At 34.9% G+C, this 22,867-nt stretch overlaps 1 long non-coding RNA gene across 3 annotated transcripts; it reads right to left on the reverse strand.

Moving 5' to 3' along the window:
* Positions 1 to 665: 665 nt before the first annotated feature.
* On the reverse strand, positions 666 to 17,739 carry LOC147382539 (uncharacterized). Of its 3 annotated transcripts, none has more exons than XR_015174095.1 (8): positions 17,074 to 17,739; positions 15,746 to 15,920; positions 15,009 to 15,127; positions 3,033 to 3,849; positions 2,854 to 2,939; positions 2,713 to 2,754; positions 2,110 to 2,598; positions 666 to 1,054 (listed from the first exon to the last, which is right to left on the reverse strand). It is a non-coding gene; the product is annotated as an uncharacterized LOC147382539 (long non-coding RNA). The 3 variants fall into 3 exon arrangements; XR_015174094.1 differs by having other exon boundaries at positions 666 to 1,219; XR_015174093.1 differs by having other exon boundaries at positions 666 to 1,219; positions 1,311 to 2,598.
* Between the last annotated feature and the right edge of the window lie 5,128 nt (positions 17,740 to 22,867).

A 22,867-nucleotide genomic window follows, 5' to 3' on the forward strand; every position in this document is an offset into this window, starting at 1 on the left:
TATTAAATTATATATAGGGGAGGATTCCGTAAACAAATAAATTTACTTACATCCACACAAATCACATCCTTCATTGGATTAAACATAGATCCAACGGTCGCAATTTAAAACTTTCTAAGACAGAGCACGTGAGTTTTTTCTTCACTTAATATTTTTGATAGTTACTATTACCTCCCCACATCATAAACACGAGGTATTTTTTATCAGAATCCCTAACCATTTTCTTTAAGTTGAATTCGTTCTCTCACTTACAACAGCCAACAACCAAAAACCATTGATTTCTTTCCATTTTCAGCACTTGTAAAATTCCATACCAAATCTTTGGGGTAAGGATTTGATGAATATGATGCATTCCATTATTTCATAATTAAACTCATAACTCATTCTCATCAACTTTAGTAGTAAAAACTATTATATTTTTCATTTATTCATTAAGTAAATCCCATGTAAATCTACCATTTGGACTACCCCTACGTCATAAAGCATAAAAAACGACTGCCTCTGCAGTCGGAAAAAAAGTCGTTTTAAAATGAGTGGTTTTTTAAAAACGACTGTCCAAGACAATCGGAAAAAACGACTGTAAAATAGGGATATAGCGACGGTTGGCAACCGTCGCTATAGGGTATTTTTAAAAAAAAAAATTTATTTTACACCTGTACCTCACATGTTGCTGAATATTGGAGATACCCCTATATTTTGATATTGATGACCTAGACCCCAACTAACAACATGAAAAGACCCAAATACCCCTCGTCTTCAACTTTCATAAATCTAACTATTTTCAGAACCACCTACTGTAAATTATCTAATTTTAGAAGATAAAATGAAACAATACAAGCCAAAGAACTCACTTGATATAGTATATATGGTCAAGATCAAGAAGTGGGATATTACTTTGGACAAGATCTCGAAGGTGGGGGGCCTATCAACTTTGCCTTAAATACAAGCCAAAGAACTCACTTGATATTTTTCTCTGTACACATTGGCAGCTGATGAGTGTGCTAGCAAACTATGATGCATTCCTATGTAGGGGTCCACAGAGTCATTGCCAAGCCTGCAGCCGAGATAGCGAGCCCGATGTGAGCAAATCGAAGGTGGAAATGTTGGGTCGCCAATGGTTGATAAAAACACAGCATTGGGCTCATTGATGGTGGTCCAGTGGGAGACTCTGTCACCAAACTCTCTAAAACACACATCTGCATATTCTGTAAAATCCCCACTGAACCAGAAAACAAATCCTACCCATGTCACATGAAATCTTATGTGCAAATAATAAAAGAGATGCTACAAAGGAAAGGATGTAAAATTACATTATTTTGGGGCTCAGCCATCCTCCATATTCATCTTCAAGTATTTGAGGAAGGTCCAAGTGGAAGATAGTAACATGTGGTTCAACTCCTACAAGTTCCAATAAATTGAAAATGCAGCCAATAATAAAGGCCTCTCATGGTCTTAAAACTTGTGCTTTTACGTCTCGTCCATGAATGAGATTGAGTTGTCTGATTTATATTATTTGAATCGTTTGATTCAACAATGAGATAAAATGGAATGACTAACTTTTGAGAAATGTCTCGTTCATGGACGTTATCACTCAATCATATAGCTCGGCAGAAGCCCATATGTTAAGATGGATCCATCCCTTTAAGAGAAAGAAAATGGATTGGCCCATAGATTTTGTGCTACTTGACTTAATCAAAAACTCCTTATACTTGAGCTTCTTCTTAACTCAATAACTTCTGTGGCCAATGTAAATAAAGGTCCTATCCATCAAAATTTTAATTGTCATCAACAGAGTTTTGTATCATTAAGTGAATAAATAAACATAAACAAAAGTAAAAAAACTTCATAAGAGACTAAATGAGTGACAACCTGTCATGAACAGTTTTGTCAAATTTATTGGCATTCATTTGAATTGCTCACCGAGCAAGGGCAGCGAATCAAGATACATTCTATCCATTATTTCAACAGTACACGGTTAATTGTCAAATGTAACCTACCATTACTCATTACTAAGCAAAACATATGCAATAACCACGTGTAATGCAAAGAATACAAGTTCACATAATTAACTGAACCCAATTAGAAAACTCTGAAAATTAGTAAACTCACCGCTGACGTCTGGAGACTTTTCTGGAGGCGGGAAGAAAAGCAGAGGAGTTGTGGAGTCCCAATAATTCAGAGAGTCCCTTGCCCACACACACACCATTAAAGACTAAACAAAACACACATCACCTATAATCATACATTACTAACTAGGATACTAAAAAAAAGGATAAAAACATGAAATTTATAATCCTATCAAAAATGAATTACAATTTAAAATGTTCTACACATTGAACCCACCACAAAATGAAAATTCAATTGCTCATAAACAAAGAGTAAAACACAACAATAACAAGAGACAGGTAAAGAAAATTACTCATCCAATTCAACACCAGACATTGGCATCCATAGCTTCTATTGAGGATGATTTGTTGGTTTTCTTCCTTTTCTTCTTTTCTGCCTATGTAGCTTTGCATTGAGTATTCCTGTGTGTGCGTGTGTGTGTGTGAGAGAGAACTTTGTGAACTGCCCCTAATTGAACAACACCTTCTCTAACTGCAATCAAACCTATAGTCTGTAGGATTAGACAAACAAATGAGGGGATGAATTCTTAAATCTCATAAGTTTGCATGATCATTGCAAAGAGAGAATTTATGTTTGTATATGAACCTTTATACCAGACTGAAACTAAGCTTCCCATGTCCTTGGATGCTGAAAATTAACAGGACAAAATAAGTATGGATTCTCAATAATTAAATTTGAAACATAAAAAATCACAAACTTATGTTCATATAGCTAAGACTTGCTTACTATGTCTCCTGTGTTATGCCATGCAGACAAGAAATTCCTTACATATCCATTTATGATTATGATCTGCAGCCACTTTTCCAATCAAACTGCCCACAAAATCCATATCAAATATTTTGTTTTTGAAACCAAACCAATATATACTGATATTGTGTGGAGAGAAGGAAGAATCAGTGTATCACCTGTTTTTCTCTTGCCCATTCATAGTGAAGATTTGGAAGCACTTTAGTGCAGCCATCTTGAATTCAGAGAGCCCACGTTTATCCTTCAATGATGTTGTTCGTTGGGGTCATTCCTGTGAAGGTTGCATGCTAGAAAAGGTTAGAACTACACCACAAGAGCCAGTTACATGGACTAGACGCCTCGAAAATGCTCTTCCATGCCCATTAGTTTGTTTGTCAAGATGCAATTTTCCCTCTTTCCAGGTAGATATTGTGTGGGTCTCAAGTTCTTTCTCCGTCAGATTTGAACCATGATTCCCAAGCTGCAACTCAAATGGTAAGAGAGCATTCCAATAAAGTAACCTCCCTTTCATTCATCTAGGCATGTAAGCTACTAGATGAAGCTCATAACGAGATACAGAAAAGAGCTCATACAACAAATATAAATTCTTAATATAACAAACAAAACTTCTGATGCATATAATGCCCATTGGCTTATCTCGCCATCAAGATGTCTTCTGAATTTATAATTAAAAAAAAAATTAATTTTCTTATTTCACCTTTCTCTTTCTCTCTCCAGGTGCTCACTCTTACATCTTCTACATATTAGAAGCTAACCCCGAGGTGTTAGGCTTCAATAGCAATTTCGGACAAATAAGCAGTTAATGCTCATCGGTTGTGAGTTTGATACCCAGATGAGAAGGTACAGTTCCTACGGATTTCCCTGTAATACCAGCAGAAGCCATAGTAACCCCTAGAAGCCTATTGGAAGTAACATTTGCCTCTTCACCAAATATGGGAATGGCCTCCGCATCATCTTTCCCATCCTTGCCTGTTTCTATTGAACAAAAAAAAAAATGGCAGAAATGAACTCAAGTATTATACATAATGATTAATATAATTCAACATGAGAAATTTCCAAAAGCAAACACCTGGTCAGGCAAATACCCTTTTACAGACCAAAACCAGGCATGGTAGCACAATACTTGGCCATATTTATTAATTCGGAACTTAAGAACAGAGGGGGGTTAAGTAGCAAAGGAAACAATTTCATAGTCTCAGGTTCATATAATTATGAACCCAACGTTTCTCTAGTAGACATTGCATGCCATGGTCAATGATCATTCAGATCGATGTACCACATCTGGGAACATGTCAATAACTATGTATCAAATACAACGTATAAAGCTGCCAGTCTGCCACACAAATTTTTAGTTAATAATGCATTTAAGATTATTCAATACAAAAGTGGCCATTACATATTAAATTGTGGAATGAAGTATGATTGCATCTCAAGAAATACACCATTAAGGAACCCAACTAAGTATCAGATCAGTGAAACAAGGTTGGGGATAATACCCAATTCTTTGGTTGATTCATAATCTGAAAACTGGACCACAAATAGTAGACAAACTCAACAAGAATTCCCCAATTTGGGGTAAATTCCTACAATTTTCTGAAGTTTTCAGATTCTTAGATGTCTTGGGACTTCCAAGGGTTTATCCCTTGTACAATTGCAATGCCTTAACCAAGGAATCAACGTGGGTAAACTTGCATGCAAAGCAAATTAGACCCATAGTCATTCCTCCATCACCAGACACCAACATTTTGAGAGTATGTAGACACCCCATTTTTGCACTCGCCTGATTAATCAACTCGTCAACCCGATCGCAATGATTCCCAATGATGGATGTGTATTCCATTGTTTTATTTTGTTACCAAATGTGTTTCAGAAATCCGGATGAGGTATCTCGAACTGACAAAACCTTAGAAACCAAGCTACGCTAGGAAAATACGACCCCAGAAACATAGAAATCATCATCTTGCAGACCAAAAAGAAGCTTTACGATAAAAATCACTAAAAAATTACCAAATTACCAAAATACCCCTAACATCAAAACAACCCTAGAGCCTACATTACGCTTAGGAAAACTCTCTCGAACACATAAAATAACAAATCGAAACCAAATAAATCATTTCACCAATTTTAACAGAATTTGACAAAATTACGAAAATGCCCCTCATAAAGTTCACAATCATTTCACATAAAAATTTTCATAAATGACACAAACCAACATTCTCATTGAATTCCTTACGAAAAACTGATTCTAAAACATCCTAGAACATTAAAAACCGACTTGAAACGTGAAAGGTCCTCTCCGGGGGCAAAACGGTAATTTCACAATTTTCATAATTAAAAAATTTGAAATTAATAAATAAAACATTAAATAATTAAAGTAAAATATTAATAAAATTATTTAAAATTTTGAATCTAAAAAAATCGATTAATCGGACTCTCAGGCAAAATTGTTGAGGGTTCGTGGGATATTTCTTTAAGGACCCCTCCATTTGGGGGTCCAAAGAATTAATAAATAATGGAAGGGGGTTCTCCAAAAATTAAAAGTAAATCAAGTAAAACTAAAGTTAAGGTATTAAAGTCAATCAAGTGAGACTGAAGTCAAAATTAAAGTCAATTAAGCAAGACTAGAGTCAAGATATTAAAAATCAATCAATTAAGACTGAAGTCAAAACATTAAAAGTCAATCAAATAAGACCAAAAGTCATAATAGAACTCTAATTAAATAATAACTCTATCTAATAGAGTTCTAACTTAAAAACAATTCTACCTAAAACAATTCTAATTAAAATACAATTCTACCTAAAACAATTTTAACTAAAACACAACTCTAATTAAAAGAACTCTAATTGAATACTAATTCTATCCAAATCAACCCTAAAAAAAATCTATAAATAGAGGTGCTCACACCCTATTTTCGTATCAAATCATAAATCCTAAGAGAAGTAGGTCTAGAAGCTCCCCTAGCCTCCCATAAATCCTAGTTTTGGAGTCCCAACTCCTTACCTAACATCCCCCCTTCAATTTTAGTCTAGAAAACACCTAAAATCCCTCCAAAAACACCCCTAAATCCGCAACAAACTTGAAGAGTTCAGATTCAGAAACAAGGAGATACCTTGATCTAGGAGATCCGAAGTCAAATCTGGAGACAGAACGAAGCAAGTGAGTACAGTACAAGGAGCTCTTTTTGTCAGATCTGAGGGAGCAAAATCCTTGCTATCGGAAAGGTATGAAATTTTTTATTTTTATTTTTATCTAGGTTTTTAGCAATGTGATATATTTGGAAAGTTAGTAGAGACCGGCTTTGGCCGGGCGGGGTTGGTGCCTAACACCTTCCAACCCCGTAACGTGATCCCCGGATTCTTTTTTTCTTTCGTAGATTAGTTTACTTTTTTTAGAGTCAATTTGGTTCCTAGACCATAACAACTAGGTGGCGACTCCCAAACCTCAAGGGTCAAAAGCGGATCCGCGCACCCCGCGGATCGAGGGCGCTTTCAGTGGCGACTCCACTGGGGACTTTTGAGGATCAAACTTGAAAAATCCCAAGTATGGGAGCATTGCCAAGATGACCTCGTTTTTCTTTTATTATTTAGTTGAATTTATTTTATTTATTTTTTCTGTTTATTTATTTTTTGTCTTGATTGTAGATGAATTTGGGTATTTTTTTTTTCCAATTAAGGATCACTTTTTGATGACCCCTAAATAATGAAAGATTCAAATTGACCTATGAAAATGATGGAATGATGAAAGTTGGGACAGCAACGTTAAAACATTTTTACAGAATATTCTAGTAAGAATTAAGTCTGAGAACCTTAATAAAACGTATATCTCATCGAATAGATTAATTTAGAACTTGATTTCACTCAATTTCGTTATCGGAAGCCTTAGATATCATCGATGCAAGTTCAATCTGTAAATCTAGAATTATTTCCAAATGAAAGTTGGGACAGCAACGTTAAAACGTTTTTACAGAACATTCTGGTGAGAACTAAGTCTGGACACCTATTAATAAATTGTAGATCTCATCGAGTAGATTAATTTAGAACTTGAGTTCACTTTATTTCATTATCGGGAGCCTTAGATATCATCAATGCAAGTTCAGATTGTATTTTCCTAATTCACAGAAAATCTGAATTTATCTAATGTTGGCACAATTAATGTTCTTGAGAGTGAGCTCATCTCAACCATTGTCATTCTATCATCAATGTAACACCTATTGGAATCTCGTTTTATTTTGGATCACTCAAAAGTGATCATTGATTGGACCTTAAAAATTATAAAAATTATGCCTATTGCAATGTTTGTTTGATCAATTATTATATGCCATGCTCATTAATTGATTTGACATGATCTTGACAGATATATTTGTGATGTGTTTGATTTCATCTTAATTTCGATGTGATGGGTTTTGGATTATTTTCTTGATCAATATTCATTTGATATCCATATGTGATGACATAATCTGGGCCATAGGCCCATTTGTTTGAAAAAAGTCCCGGGCACACCCCGCCCTGCTTTGCACACACCACATGCACGTTTACTGTTTTGAGCACTTACACGTCCCATTTAGCCAACGTGGCACTAGTGCGTGGCCCGGTCTCTTCGGAGATGTGAAGTCATTCATGAAAACCACAACTCTAGTCACGTATCTTAGGGTATATTAAACTAGGGGCATTAATACCGTCTGATCAGGTGATTCTGAAAGATAAATTGATGCACCCAAGCTGGAGCGACCTGAGCCTTTGACCTATTGTAAGCCACACAGTCACATGTCCCGATTGCCAACGTAGTACTAGTACGTGGTCGGTCCCCTCGTGGGATGCCAAACCATTTATGAAAGCTACAACTCTTGACTCGTACCCGTAGGTATAAAAGATAGTCTAAGTATATCAATTGCACTTCTTGGTCAAAACCGGTGCCTAAGCAAGATCTTGCCCCGCTGTACCCTACTGTACGAGGGGGGATAGACTACGTCTATTCTAGACGAGAGGTATTTAAGTGGGCCCTTGCTCAGCATTGTGCGCCACCTCTCAACTGGAGATCGAATTGGCTGTTTTTGGCTTCAGAGAAGTGAATTGAGGTTTTAGATTATCACCTATACGGTATATCAAACCAAGTCACCACGTATCGAAAGGTATATAGGTGTGCTTGGGTAAGGGTGGCCAGATAAAAATGCATTGCACGTAGTAAGCTTAGAGTCTAGAAACCTTCCCAATAGGTCACGACCCGAACTTATCGTGGGTGTTCCCGGGTTATTTATTGAATGGAGTCCGTTGATTGATGAATATATGTGAGTGATGTGAATAGTGAGATCAGAGTGTATGATTGTCCTCAAGGATGAAAAATATTATTTTTGAAAATCAAAATGGGTGCACCGACCCAATAAAGAATCCATTCTTTTACAATAATGACCCAGTCCATCCCGATCCAACAGTCCTGATGGACCGGGCCATTTAAATCAAAATAGAAATCAAATTTTCAAAGAAGAAAAATAGTTTACAAAGGCAAAGTATTTCCCAGAAAAAATGTTTTCCAGAAAAAGTGTTATTCTCTAGAAAAAATATTTTCTAAAAAAAACGTTTTCCAAAAAATATTTTTCATAAGAACAAGATTTTCCAAGAGAAAATGATTTTCAAATAAAAAACTATTTTTCAGAGAAAAAATATTTTTCAAAATAAAATATTTTCCAAAAGAAAAGGAATGATTTACAAAAGATCTATTGTTGCATGAAAATTTTTAAAATATGTTTTTTACCAAAAATCTATTTTTTGCATGGACCTTATAAAATTATCAAAATATATTTTTCTAAAAAGAAAATGATTGCAAAAAATAATCAGAATTGTGAAAATTGTTATTTTCAAGAGTGCAATAAAATTATTTTTCTTCTGAATAATCATTGAATGGATGAATTGTTTAACGGATTGGTGCACAAAATTCTATAAAATCTCAGGGTTCATTTAAAATGTTATCAAGGGGGTGACATTGAAATTGGTTAAATTCACCTTCAAAGAGGTTTTAAGGGTTATCATTGTATCTAAGCTCAATCGTCTATCGTCTAGTTAGGATTGTAAATCCGGTCAGTTAAAGTAAACGTCAATATCAAGTCAATAGTCAGAAATGACCTCAGAATTTCTCAACATCGTCCAGTTGTTCCCTAAAGATCATAGTGCTTCAATCCTACCGGTTGTAAGTAATATCTCAGTCCTCAGTCCTAATCAAACTCATGTGGGTACTTGCCTTGAATTTTCATAAGTCATTTGGGTTAGTTCGAGTCCTTTTTTCTAGCAAGGTCATGTCTTCCTTAGATTGAGTCTACCTTTTCTTATTGAGTCAAGTTAGTTTGTTGAGTCTATAGAGGTGTCTGTCGCCCCTTCTGAATTTGATTGGATAAGAAAATTTTTGAATACCCCGAGCGCATTAACGAATTAACTAATAATCTAGCTTCAAGGATATGTTTTTCTCATGAGCAAAAAGATAAGAGTCGGACTCAAGAAAGCAAAGGTCATTGACCTCGGAACAAAAATAATTACCAAGAAATTTATATTGGAACTAACTTATCCCCAGAGGAGCATAAAGAGATGATGAATTTATTCAGAAAATTCAAAAGACTTGCTTACATGGTCCTATGAGAATATGTCGGTTAAATTTGGAGTGTTGTTCAACATGAAATATATACCCATCCTGTGAGAACACCAACCAGAATAGACTGACATAGTCAGAGGAGGGATTATAAAATGCATCAGTGCTGGAATTTTAAAATCGATGGAATAGTTGAAGCAGCTAGTAAAAATCTCAAGACAATCATCGTGAAAATGTGTCAATCACACATCACACCGGGATTGGTCAGAGAAGTTACCATTCGCATTATGGACATATTACACTTCAATACAGTCTTCTACTAGAGTCACTCTAGTATGATATGGAAGCAATCTTACCGGTTAAAAGGAAAAATCCTGTATCTCAAGGTCTTGATGGAAGTTAATTTTTAGAAACAGATTGGATCTGTCAATGGAGAGGAGTCACTTGCATGTTTGATAAGAAAGTCAAAGTTCATCACTTATGAGTCAAGGATCTAAAGCATCAGACTACCCAAGAAAAAAAAATTGAGTACTCTTCCTCGATTCTAGAAAGTTTGAACCCAATTGGAGAGATTCAATCATTAAGGAAATATTATCTAGAAGAACTGTTAGACTTCAAGATCATGATGGAATATAATTACTAGAACCAACCAACCTTGACCAAATCAAACGGTACTACATTTAAGGAGGCCATCTTTGACCGAATCAATTCTCCTGTTACCCAGTTCAATATATCCTTTCTCAACCCCTTTGCAACCTTTTTCAAAAAGAAAAATTATGCCTTTTTCTTTCTTAGCCCGATCACCTAACCTAGGGGAGGGAAAATTCGAACTACATTTTGGTCTGATCCCAAAATTTTGGGGTATGTAGGCAACCTGAGAAATTACTTCAGGCCCGACCACATCAAAATAAAATAAAAAAAATAGATTCCCCGACAAAGAAAAAATCTAAAAAAAAAATTCAAAAGAAAAAAATTGTCAAAGTGGGGAAGAAAATTCAAGAAAAAAGAAAATAATTTAAAAGCAAATGCCACACAAGGGGCATTTGGGTTTTTGAGCCTCAAAATCCCTTTCTTTTTATACCCAGTCCTAAGCCTACCCATGAAAGTCCTCCTAAGTACCTTGCGAGAAGTCAAGGAAGATAGCAAAGCATGATCAGACAGCAACTCCAGAAGTTCAGAAGGGAAGAAGAAGAAAAAAAGCCTACTAAGTTGAAAACTCGAAAAGGGCGGCTCAGGCAAAAATTAAGGTAAGCTCGCAAGATTGAAAATCTGAAAGGACGACCTTGGCAACAATTAGAGCAAAGAAAAAAAGAAAAAATTGTAAGCTCGCTAGATCGAAAACCTAAAAAGGCGATCTAGGCAAAAGCTAGAGCATGCTCGCTAGATTGAAAACCTGAATAGGCAATCTAGGCAAAACTTAGAGCTATCAAAAAATAAAAGAAAATCTTTGTTGAGTTGAGAAGCTGAAAAGGTAGCCCGTGCCGAAATATCAGAAGTCCGAATGATCAAGTTTCAATACCCAGGTTGAACCAAATATAGACTCAGTGGATTCAAGTATCTTGTCTATGATTGATCTGAAGAGTTTCATATCCCTAAGTGAACCGACAGGGAGAAAGAACAAATTCTATGATGAATTTCAGAAAAAAATATTTTGTTCCAATTTCTTTGAGCCTGACTCAAAATCTTCAATATAAAAAGTCAAAATTAAAAGTTAAACCTTTATTGTGCTTACGGTAATCAAGGATTTCAAACTTTCATAACAAGGGCACTTCCTTTTTCTAAAGAGTACAGTTTCCCCCTTCCACTAGGGGCATTTATTTTCAAATTATATTCAATTATCCCCAGTGCAATGTTCCTTGTCAAACTAGGGGCATTTTTGTTCTGATGCCTGGTAAATTTCAACCCCAAAGGATAAGGTTAACTTTGAATTAAAGGTTACCCTCTTGATAATAATTTTGAAAACTCCTTAAATTCAAAGAGAGTTAAAATGTTTACCAGACCTTCATAAAATTCAACTTTTTATTAAAAAAAAAAAAAATTCAAATGCGAGGTTAATCCCCTGTTTGTTTCCTCAAAAATTAGTTCATTACTTTTTCACACCTTGGGCAGGTAGAGTAGGACTCCTAAAAAATTAGTTCATTACTCTTTCACTACGAGTAGGTAGAGTAGAACTTCCAAAAAAAAAAATTAGTTCATTACTCTTTCACTCCGAGTAGGTAGAGTAGAACTTTCCAAAAAAAAATTAGTTCATTACTCTTTCACCCTGGGCAGGTAGAGTAGGACTTCTAAAAAGCTTAGTTCATTACTCTTTCACTCCGAGTAGGTAGAGTAGAACTTCCAAAAAAAAAAAAAAATAGTTCATTACTCTTTCACTCCGGGTAGGTAGAGTAGAACTTCCCAAAAAAAATTTAGTTCATTACTCTTTCACTCCGAGTAGGTAGAGTAGAACTTCCAAAAAAAAAAAAATAGTTCATTACTCTTTCACTCTGGGTAAGTAGAGTAGAACTTCCCAAAAAAAATTTAGTTCATTACTCTTTCACTCCGAATAGGTAGAGTAGAACTTTCCAAAAAAAAAAAATTAGTTCTTTACTCTTTCACCCTGGGCAGGTAGAGTAGGACTTCTAAAAAACTTAGTTCATTACTCTTTCACTCCGAGTAGGTAGAGTAGAACTTCCAAAAAAAAAAAAATAGTTCATTACTCTTTCACTCTGGGTAGGTAGAGTAGAACTTCCAAAAAAAATTAGTTCATTACTCTTTCACTCCGAGTAGGTAGAGTAGAACTTTCCAAAAAAATTAGTTCATTACTCTTTCACCCTGGGCAGGTAGAGTAGGACTTCTAAAAAGCTTAGTTCATTACTCTTTCACTCCGAGTAGGTAGAGTAGAACTTCAAAAAAAAAAAAAATAGTTCATTACTCTTTCACTCCGGGTAGGTAGAGTAGAACTTCCCAAAAAAAATTAGTTCATTACTTTTTCACTCCGAGTAGGTAGAGTAGAACTTTCCAAAAAAAAAATTAGTTCATTACTCTTTCACCTTGGGTAGGTAGAGTAGGACTCCTAAAAAATTAGTTCATTACTCTTTCACTCCGAGTAGGTAGAGTAGAACTTCCCAAAAAAATTAGTTCATTACTTTTTCACCCTGGGCAGGTAGAGTAGGACTTCTAAAAAGCTTAATTCATTACTCTTTCACTCCGAGTAGGTAGAGTAGAACTTCCAAAAAAAAAAAAAAACAAAAATAGTTCATTACTCTTTCACTCCGGGTAGGTAGAGTAAAACTTCCCAAAAAAAATTTAGTGCATTACTCTTTCATTCTGAGTAGGTAAAATAAGACTCTAAAAAAAAATATAAATTCATTACTCTTTCACCTAAAGTAGGTAGAGTAGGACATTTAACTTTCTCCCAACTTTTGCTCAGATTTGTCTCAAATATCATTCAAATTTTCTCGAGTTTTGTTTTACTCAGATTTTACTCAATTTCACACAATGCACACATTTGCACATTTGTTCATTAGTCAATGAGAATTTTCTAAAATTCAAGGATCTGACACCGTCAGTGAGAGTTTGCTCTCAAGGACCTGACAACCTTTTGATTCGGGGAGAGCTTTACCCTCAAGGATCCGAACACCTTGACGAATTGCTAAATCAGGCTGCAAAATGAACTGTCACTAGCTTTGGCATTCAGATATCGCACTATCTACCAAAATAGATTTGCTATCTAATTTGCTTCAACCCTCTGCCAAAGAGGGGCATCTGTAGACACCCCATTTTTGCACTCGCCTAATTAATCAACTCGTCAACCCGATCGCAATGATTCCCAATGATGGATGTGTATTCCATTGCTTTATTTTGTTACCAGATGTGTTTCAGAAATCCGGATAAGGTATCTCGAACTGACAAAACCTTAGAAACCATGCTACGTTAGGAAAATACGACCCCAGAAACATAGAAATCATCATCTTGTAGACCAAAAAGAAGCTTTACGATAAAAATCACTAAAAAATTATCAAATTACCAAAATACCCCTATCATCAAAACAACCCTAGAGCCTACATTACGCTTAGGAAAACTCTCTCGAACACATAAAATAACAAATCAGAATCAAATAAATCATTTCACCAATTTTAACAGTATTTGACAAAATTACGAAAATGCCCCTCATAAAGTTCACAATCATTTCACATAAAAATTTTCATAAATGACACAAACCAAGATTCTCATTGAATTCCTTACGAAAAATCGATTCTAAAACATCCTAGAACATTAAAAACCGACTTGAAACGTGAAAAGTCCTCTCCGGGGGCAAAACGGTAATTTCACAATTTTCATAATTAAAAAATTCGAAATTAATAAATAAAACATTAAATAATTAAAGTGAAATATTAATGAAATTAATTTAAAATTTTGAATCTAAAAAATCGATTAATCGGACTCTCAGGCAAAATTGTTGAGGGTTCGTGGGATATTTCTTTAAGGACCCCTCCATTTGGGGGTCCAAAGAATTAAAGAAATAATGGAGGGGGGTTCTCCAAAAATTAAAAGTAAATCAAGCAAAACTAAAGTCAAGGTATTAAAGTCAATCAAGTGAGACTGAAGTCAAAATTAAGTCAATTAAGCAAGACTGGAGTCAAGATATTAAAAATCAATCAATTAAGACTGAAGTCAAAACATTAAAAGTCAATCAAATAAGACCAAAAGTCATAATAGAACTCTAATTAAATAATAACTCTATCTAATAGAGTTCTAACTTAAAAATAATTCTACCTAAAACAATTCTAATTAAAATACAATTCTACCTAAAACAATTTTAACTAAAACACAACTCTAATTAAAAGAACTCTAATTGAATACTAATTCTATCCAAATCAACCCTAAAAAAAATCTATAAATAGAGGTGCTCACACCCTATTTTCGTATCAAATCATAAATCCTAAGAAAAGTAGGTCTAGAAGCTCCCCTAGCCCCCCATAAACCCTAGTTTTGGAGTCCTAACTCCTTACCTAACATCTCCCCTTCAATTTTAGTCTAGAAAACACCTAAAATCCCTCCAAAAACACCCCTAAATCCGCAACAAACTTGAAGAGTTCAGATTCAGAAACAAGGAGATACCTTGATCTAGGAGATCCGAAGTCAAATCCGGAGACAGAACGAAGCAAGTGAGTACAGTACAAGGAGCTCTTTTTGTCAGATCTGAGGGAGCAAAATCCTTGCTATCGGAAAAGTATGAAATTTTTTATTTTTATTTTTATCTAGGTTTTTAGCAATGTGATATATTTGGAAAGTTAGTAGAGACCGGCTTTGGCCGGGCGGGGTTGGTGCCTAACACCTTCCAACCCCGTAACGTGATCCCCGGACTCTTTTTTTCTTTCGTAGATTAGTTTATTTTTTTTAGAGTCAATTTGGTTCCTAGACCATAACAACTAGGTGGCGACTCCCAAACCTCAAGGGTCAAAAGCGGATCCGCGCACCCCGCGGATCGAGGGCGCTTTCAGAGTAAACCATCATCAATGAAGACGAGAATGAGCACAACAAAAAATGAATGTCCATATAACCAAGACTTGGCATACCTTTGGAAAGGGCCAAAACCACGACTTCCCACAACCAGAAGATCTAGCTGAACATGCTTCACCTCATGGTATATAACTTCTTTGAGATCACCTTTCTTGATCCATGCTTCACAAGGGACCTATAAAACATTCTCATATTTAATATTTCTATTTTACGCAATTGTGGCGTCAAAAACCACATTATGACGTAGTGTTAATTTTGTAAATACCATGATGAACTAAGTTTATGCATTAGCATACCCATATGTGAAGATCATATAATTTCATTTCAAACTCTATAACTCAGCTATGAATCACAAAGTTTAACATGTACTGGTTTTGTTCCACATGAGCCATCTAACATTCCTAGCCTATGTTACAGGGAAGTCAATAAAAAAGAGAAAAGAAAAGTACATCTAGTTTAAATGAGATCAAATATATATTTTTTCTCTAATATTCTAATTCTATCCCTCAATACAACTGTATTTGCAGTTAACAAGATCTGACAGATCGACTTCAAACAGAAGAAATAGTAAAATTTCAACAAAAAAAAAAAACAAGATTAGAAGGTGAAAGAAACAGAAAATCGTAGCTACAAAGTTAACCCTCACTAAACTAATCAAAGATATAAATACTACTAGTATATAATGCATGTTGGATCCTACAAAAGTAACAAGGGGTTAACGAGGTATCATCTCAACATCATTATCTCAATAATAGAGAAAGGGCCATAAGAGACAGGTATGCATGACTCTTACCTCTTCAATACCAACATACTCAGGATGCTTCTGAGGAGATATTGGTGATGATTTGACAATGCCATTTTTCCAGAGTCGCTCTCTCCAAGTTCTCTCTTCAAGTTCTCTCTTTATCAAATATTCTAGCCAATTCTTTCTTCAAATAAGGAGGAACTTTGCCATCACATTCACTTTGCTAGTTATAACAACATGAAAACAATCAAGAAGATGCAACACACACACACAAAAACCCTAAAGTAGCTACCTGAATTAATGTAAGAAGTAGAAGGCATAGAGTTCCCTAGAAGAGTTAAACAAACAAGAGGCTGTCTGAAAATGAGACAGGATAGACAGAATCTAATACAGGCCTATGAAAGAACCACTTAAGCATCATATGGAAAGAAAAAAGTATCAATGTGAAGTCAGCAATAATTATTACTAGGAAATGCAAGAAGCCTTGAATAGAACAGAAGATTATCTTGACCCTAGTCACACTACACTAACTACATTCATTGAAATTTTCCTGTCTTCATCATCAAAAGGACAATTTAAATCATTCATTGTAGAGTTCTCAAAGGCGCTTATAAAATACCTGATGTTGGACTCCATGTCTTTCTTTTTTTGGGTTCAAAAGGACAATTTAAATCATCAACTATCCCATATTCTCTAAATTTTTTTCTATACTGGAAACAGAAAGAACAGAACCTCTTGAATAAAAAAAATCAAAAACCAAGGATGTTATCTTATGACCAGAACTATGAACAATAATGAACTGGTTTTGATCCCACAATACTCCTAAAAAAGTGGCCTTTTAACCAACTTAGAATATGGTTGAAGAAAACACATGTTTTGATCTATAATACTTAAAACAACAAGAGAGATAAACACTAGAACTGCTTAGTCTATCACTGAGACAAATCTACATACACTTCTATGTATAAATACAAAACAACATCTTCAAGACTTCAACAGCTCAAACTAACCTTTCTGAGAACCTGGAGTACACTCACAGTTAATAAAGAAGAGAAATTAATGCAGAGAAAATGGAAAAATTAATAGAAGAACACATACAACTCATACAAAATACAGAGAAATAGAGATCAAAATCCTAAAAATTGACAAATATAAATGCAGAGAAAAGGGACGTAAAAACAATTGCAAATCTAAAATAAGGAAAATTTAAAGAATCAAACAAAAAACATTTTAAAAACCTTGAATTATAAGAGTAAAATAGTGATCAAAACCCTAAAAACTGGCAAGAAATTGAGAAATCTCTTTCAAAGACTCTTATGCAAGGCATTTAAGGAGATTTAAATAGAGTAAATAAGGTTTCATCAAGAATCACTTACTAAGAACTTGTTCTGCTGAGAATCTCCTCGAAACATCCTTACAGAGCATCCTCCGCAAAAGATCTTTCGCCGACGAAGACACAGAATGAAAGATCCGAGTTGGAAACTGAAGATTCACACAGAGAACCACCTCGAATATCTCTCCCACAGATTCGCCTCAAATATCTCTCCCACAGATCCTTTTGGAGATGCGATCGTAGAGATCGGACGACTAATAGAGCTCGATATGGAGATAATCCTCGTCTTCGGAAACGTTAATGATCTGAAGAACGTTTGGGTTTCCCCTTACGAGATTCATGATCTTGGCTTCTTTCTCCAAGCATTCTCGATTGACCAAGTCAGAAAGAAAAAGTGTGTCAATCGATTTACAGGTGAAGAACTAGTCAAAAATCGGAGAAAAACAACGAAAAAATGTATCAAATCTCCTTCGATCGATCCCCTCGCCAATTTGATAATCTCTGCAACCTATTAAGTGGTGCGAGAGAAAAAGAGAGAGAGAGAGTGTGTGTGTGTGTGTGTGATCGATAGATTTGAGAGAGGCAGAGATGAGTGAAAAAGAGATAATATAGTGTTGCTGATATAAGGAATAACTTGTATGTGAGGAGAAACGACGGCTAAACGACTGCTGCAAACTGTCGCCATTAACGACAGCCTTTAGCAGTTGTTTTTAACGTAATTATGACTAATTCTGCACTTAATCAATTCCTATTTTTTCTTATGGATAAGCTTATTAAAACCTTAATGGCGCATTGGTTTTTGCACTTCAATCGTGTAAGCTAACAACAATGAAAATGGTGACAAATAAAACATGTCCATGGAATTGAAACACCAAGTATTTATCTAATTCTTTATCATCATTAATGTAATATAAATAAATAAAACTAATTCATCCACATTGACTGGAATTGCAACCCTTATTTCAAGCATTAGAAAACATTCTAAACACTCACATAATAAATAAAAAAAATCATGATTCGACACGAAAATAGAGGAGAAGAGAAAAAACGGAAGAAGAAAAGGAGGGCAAAGGGTTAGATTTTGTTTCGTTTATGGCTCACATGGGGAGTTATAAGCAAATACTGAAAATTTTAAGTAATGTAATAGAGCACGTGCTCTGTTTTAGAAATTTTTAGATCTAAACGGTTGGATTTGTGTTTAATCTGACGAACAAACTAGTTTGTGCAGATCTGAGTGGCTTTATGTGTATATGCAACCCGACCCATATATATAGGAAAGTGTTTGGAGGCCTAAAGAAAGGCAAACATTTTTCAAAAATTGGGGTTAGAAGTTTTGGAATCGCCCGAAACTTCTAACTCATACTTTGAAAAAATGTTTGGCACATTGTTTGGCTCTCTTTAGGGCTAACGAATGCCACCCACATATATATATATATATATATGTGGGGGCGGTTCAAGGGCCATATGTAAAAACATATGAAAAAACAATGGTTTTTCAAAATAAGGGTTAGAGGTTTTGGATTGAGCTGATTTTTTGCAAGGATGGTCACTATGATGAAAAGATCATCCTCACAAAAAATCAGCTCAATTAGAAACTTTTAAATCCATCAAAAGTGATTTACAAATTAGTGATAAAAATTGGCAAAAAATCGACGGTCCACATTCTAAATCACTTTTAATGGGGTTAGAAGTTTCAGATTGGACTGATTTTGTTTTTTGATGATCTACCCATCATAGAGATCATTCTCACAAAAAATCAGCTCAATCCAAAATTTCTAATCGATATTTTAAAATTTTATTAATATTACATTGTTTTTACATATGTTTTCTCATATGGCCCTTGAACCTGACCCTATATATATATAATACATCTTTATACCCTCCTTAAACATATTAACCGGTGTGAGATGGTTTGGCAAAAATCCAAGGGTTGGGATCACTTTCCACTTGAAAATAATAAAAAATATACCTAAATCTACCTGGTTAAATTTTTTCAAATTCATTGTAGAGTGATAGATAATATGCTAGAAATCCAACAATGGATATCAATTACCGAAAAAACAAAAACAAAAAGAACTGCTACGGATTTTAAATCTTGAATAAAAAGACTTTCCTCACTAACTTAGTAGATTGAAAATCTTATTAAGAGCCGTTTGGGCCAATTGGGATTACAACATTGGAAATCTAGCACAACTGTCTTTTAGAGTTCATAAATATATGAGGTTAAAAAAAATCTCTAGAAACTATATGCTTTTTAACATGATCCAAGCTGTTGAAAATGGATGACTGCCCATCATCAAAAACTTAAAAATGAAATTGAATGGTGAAAAATGATTTTTTTTGTTTTTTTTTTAAATTTTGTTTCTCAAGCTAGTTTGAGTTCCGTCGTCTATACGACTTTTGCATCGTATCATGTTTTTTTATAATAATATGTTATCTCACGACCCTTAATAAGATGGTCAGGCACTCAGGTTAGACTAACTCTTTGGCTTTCAAATCCAAATTAAAAATTAAAAATTAAAAAATTGCCTTTATGCTGTAACCAATTTGGATACTTTCATTTTTTAGGAAGTGCAAATATGTATCTCGAGGAACACAGATCTATAATTCCTGAACTTGTCATCTCAGGGTAGTTGATTGAGTATACCACGTGGGTAGTCAGATTATCACCTTTCTTTAAAAAATAGAACCACCAAACCATCTCCACGTCCTATATGACTAACCCTCTCAACATTTTCTAAAATTTTAAGCCGAGTCCACTATATAGATATTACCGTTGTTAAATAAAAAAACTCAATTAGACTATTTTATCTCATGAACAGAGGACCGTCTCTTTCATTTTTATCAGATTGTTCCCTCACATTTCAAATTAGAGAACTACATGTCCCCATTTTCCAGGTAAGTTTTTCTCCTCTTTCCAAACTTTTCTTTATTGAGTTGTGTGGTGGGGTGATTTCTTTGTTTCTTAGGTATATATTCTTTTAATGTTTGAACGTAGATATTTTACTGTTGTGAGGTTGAAAAGGGTTTGCAACTTTGCATTCTTTGAATTGAGTTAAAATCCAATATTTGCTAATTTTGTAAGTTTTTTATTATTATCGTTGGTCTCAGTAACATGGTGTCTAAGAAAATCAACAAATAAAATAAATTTTTTTTTATTCAATATAAAATCCAACTGTAGAAATAATTTTAAAACTGTTTCTAAAGTTGTTTAAATTTTGAGATCTACCCCCATGCATGTGGCATCATCTATCATGATATCTATTACTCAGTTCTTAATGTTAGGACTGTGGTATACATGAGATACGTGTACATCAATCGCTTACTAATGAAGTACATCAATAACATAGCCAACTTAAAATTATAGCTCCAATAAGCACATTAGTTAGTTTTTTAAGGGCATTTATTTTATTTACATTAGTTTATTTGAGAAGAATCAGACCAAAGGGGCATGCCATCAGTTTAGAACGATGATTGAGGATATGGTTGAAATACAAGTTAGAAGATGAGGGACAAGGTTCTATCAATTTGAAGCACAGGTCGGAGCATGTCAAATATTCTCCTAAATGTACAAGGGTGCCTAAAAATTAGATAAAAAAAATTAATGGATTTTATATTAAATTGTGGAACCATAGTTATGTGCCATAAAAGAGATAACATAAGAGCTTAAAACCAGTATTTTATCGAAATTATTTTCCTAGCCACGGTTTTGAAATTTCTATGAAAATGGTAATATATTATTTTGGTAAATTCTTTAAATAAAACTGTTGACACATTTTTTTTATTTTTTTATAAACTTATATGGATTTTAATAGATTTTTTATGAAATGAATGCCACATGGCTGATTTTCCACCATTGAATTATAATTTTTATTTTAAGAGTTTTCAATCCGTACATTTTCAAAACCATCGTTCAAGAAAAAAAGTCTTTTTTTTTTAAGTCCTTACTTTTTTCTTCAAAATCTGATTTTTTCCATGAAAATCAACAAAGCTATTGTTCAAATTGTCAATTGTTCAACTTAATTGGATTTTATTTTTTTTTACCAAATTTTAATTTTGTTCAAATTTTCTTAAAAATTTAATCAAGAAAATATATTTCTTAGAAAAATAATTATCTAGATTTGATTGAAATTGTAAAGGAAAATAATCGCACGATTATCCAGACCGTACAAGTGTCCAAGCCGGTTAAATGATACCATGCGCAAGTCAACATTCGTAGCACTACCTAGCAATAAGGTAGGCCAAGGTAGAAATCGTTTGGCTTGGCTAGAAAGACAACACAACACTAGATAAGATATGGCCTACCAAGTAGGGTAGGCCTAGTCAAAGAATATCTATAACCATGATTTATGCATGTCAAGCCCAAAAATCTCGAAGGAGATCTCCCCAGAATAGTAAATCCAATCCTAGATATCCCAATTCCATTCAGGATCCTAGTAATCAAGGATTTTATAAGATCGCATCCCGCGAGAAGGGGAAACCCTGATTTAGATGAAGGATCTGTAAATAGTGAAATTGACACAGGCTTATGGATCTTTTTGGCCGATTAGAATCCAACCAGTAATAACCATTATTTTCTGCAACTCTAACTTGAGCGTCAGATGGTTTTTGGTAGGTACCACAGCGGTGCTAACAGGGAGGTGGAATGAGCGACTTCAGATCAGTAGGGTAAAGTCCATCAGCACCCCTACCGAATCTGACCTCACAAATCTGTCGTCGTCCATGGGAAACACTACAGTATATTGATTTCAGTTAAAACAATGATAAGATCCACTAGAACAACCGAAGTCAATGTTCCCCCACCCGTGGCACCAACCATGGATATTAATCTTCTAGCAATGCTAAAAGTCATGAGGAAGCAACAAGAGAATATGCAGAAGAAAATGAATGACTTGGCTAAACATAATCGAAATCTGAGCCAGCGTTTAGAGAACCAATAGAAAGCAAGACAAGATCTCCCATCGTGAGATCTTTCGCTTCCTATTGGAGATAATTGTGCCTCGAATGTAGAAGGTGACTCTCAACCATAGGACCCAATTGGGTAGGGAAAAACGAAAGTTGCCATTGATATTACTCGAGTTGAACCCGTAATAGGTCTAACCTGAGAAGATATCAAAAAGCTAACTCGAAAGGAGAAGGAAACTATGAAGAGTGCAAGCGTAGGCACAGCGGCGGCGCAAGCCATCAGGGGTATTCAGAGATCCCCCTTTTTTATGAAGAACTTGGCTAGAGAAATTTTGAAGATATTTGTACCATCGCGTTTCACCCATTATTCTAGGACGAAGTACCCAGTAGAGCATTTATTCCATTTCTGACAAATACTCACGCTATGGAAAGGGAACGAGAATTTGATGTACTACTTTTCCCTTCTAGCTTGTAGGAAAACGAGTTCCATATGGGCCAGTAGCTTCTTTTGAAGAGCTTTGTACTGTCTTTGTAACTCGTTACATTGGCAACAGGAAGAGTGGTAGAGATGTAGACACTCTGTTCAATATGAGAAAACAATCTGGGGAAAGCCTCAAAAAAGTTACGAAGAAATTCAGGAAAGAAGCGATGGGCTTGGAAAGTTGTGATAAGAGAACAACAGTAGTGGCGTTCAAGAACTCTTTGCCATCGAGCTCGGGGTTATACAAGTCTCTTGTGAAAAGGTGGCCAGAAACATTAAGTGAACTATTCGAAACAGCGGAGAAACACATCCGACTAGAAGATGATTTTCAAAATTTAGCTGGGAAGAGCAAGATCATACACATTGTGGTGAAGCTTAGCAAACAGTAACAGCCACAACAAAAGAGTAGGAAGAGACCACTCGAGCAGGGCAGAGAGTAGAGGAAAGAGGG

The sequence above is a fragment of the Akebia trifoliata genome, chromosome 16 (genome assembly GCF_017979445.1).
Source record: "Akebia trifoliata isolate Shusen 1 chromosome 16, ASM1797944v1, whole genome shotgun sequence".
Lineage (NCBI taxonomy): Eukaryota > Viridiplantae > Streptophyta > Magnoliopsida > Ranunculales > Lardizabalaceae > Akebia > Akebia trifoliata.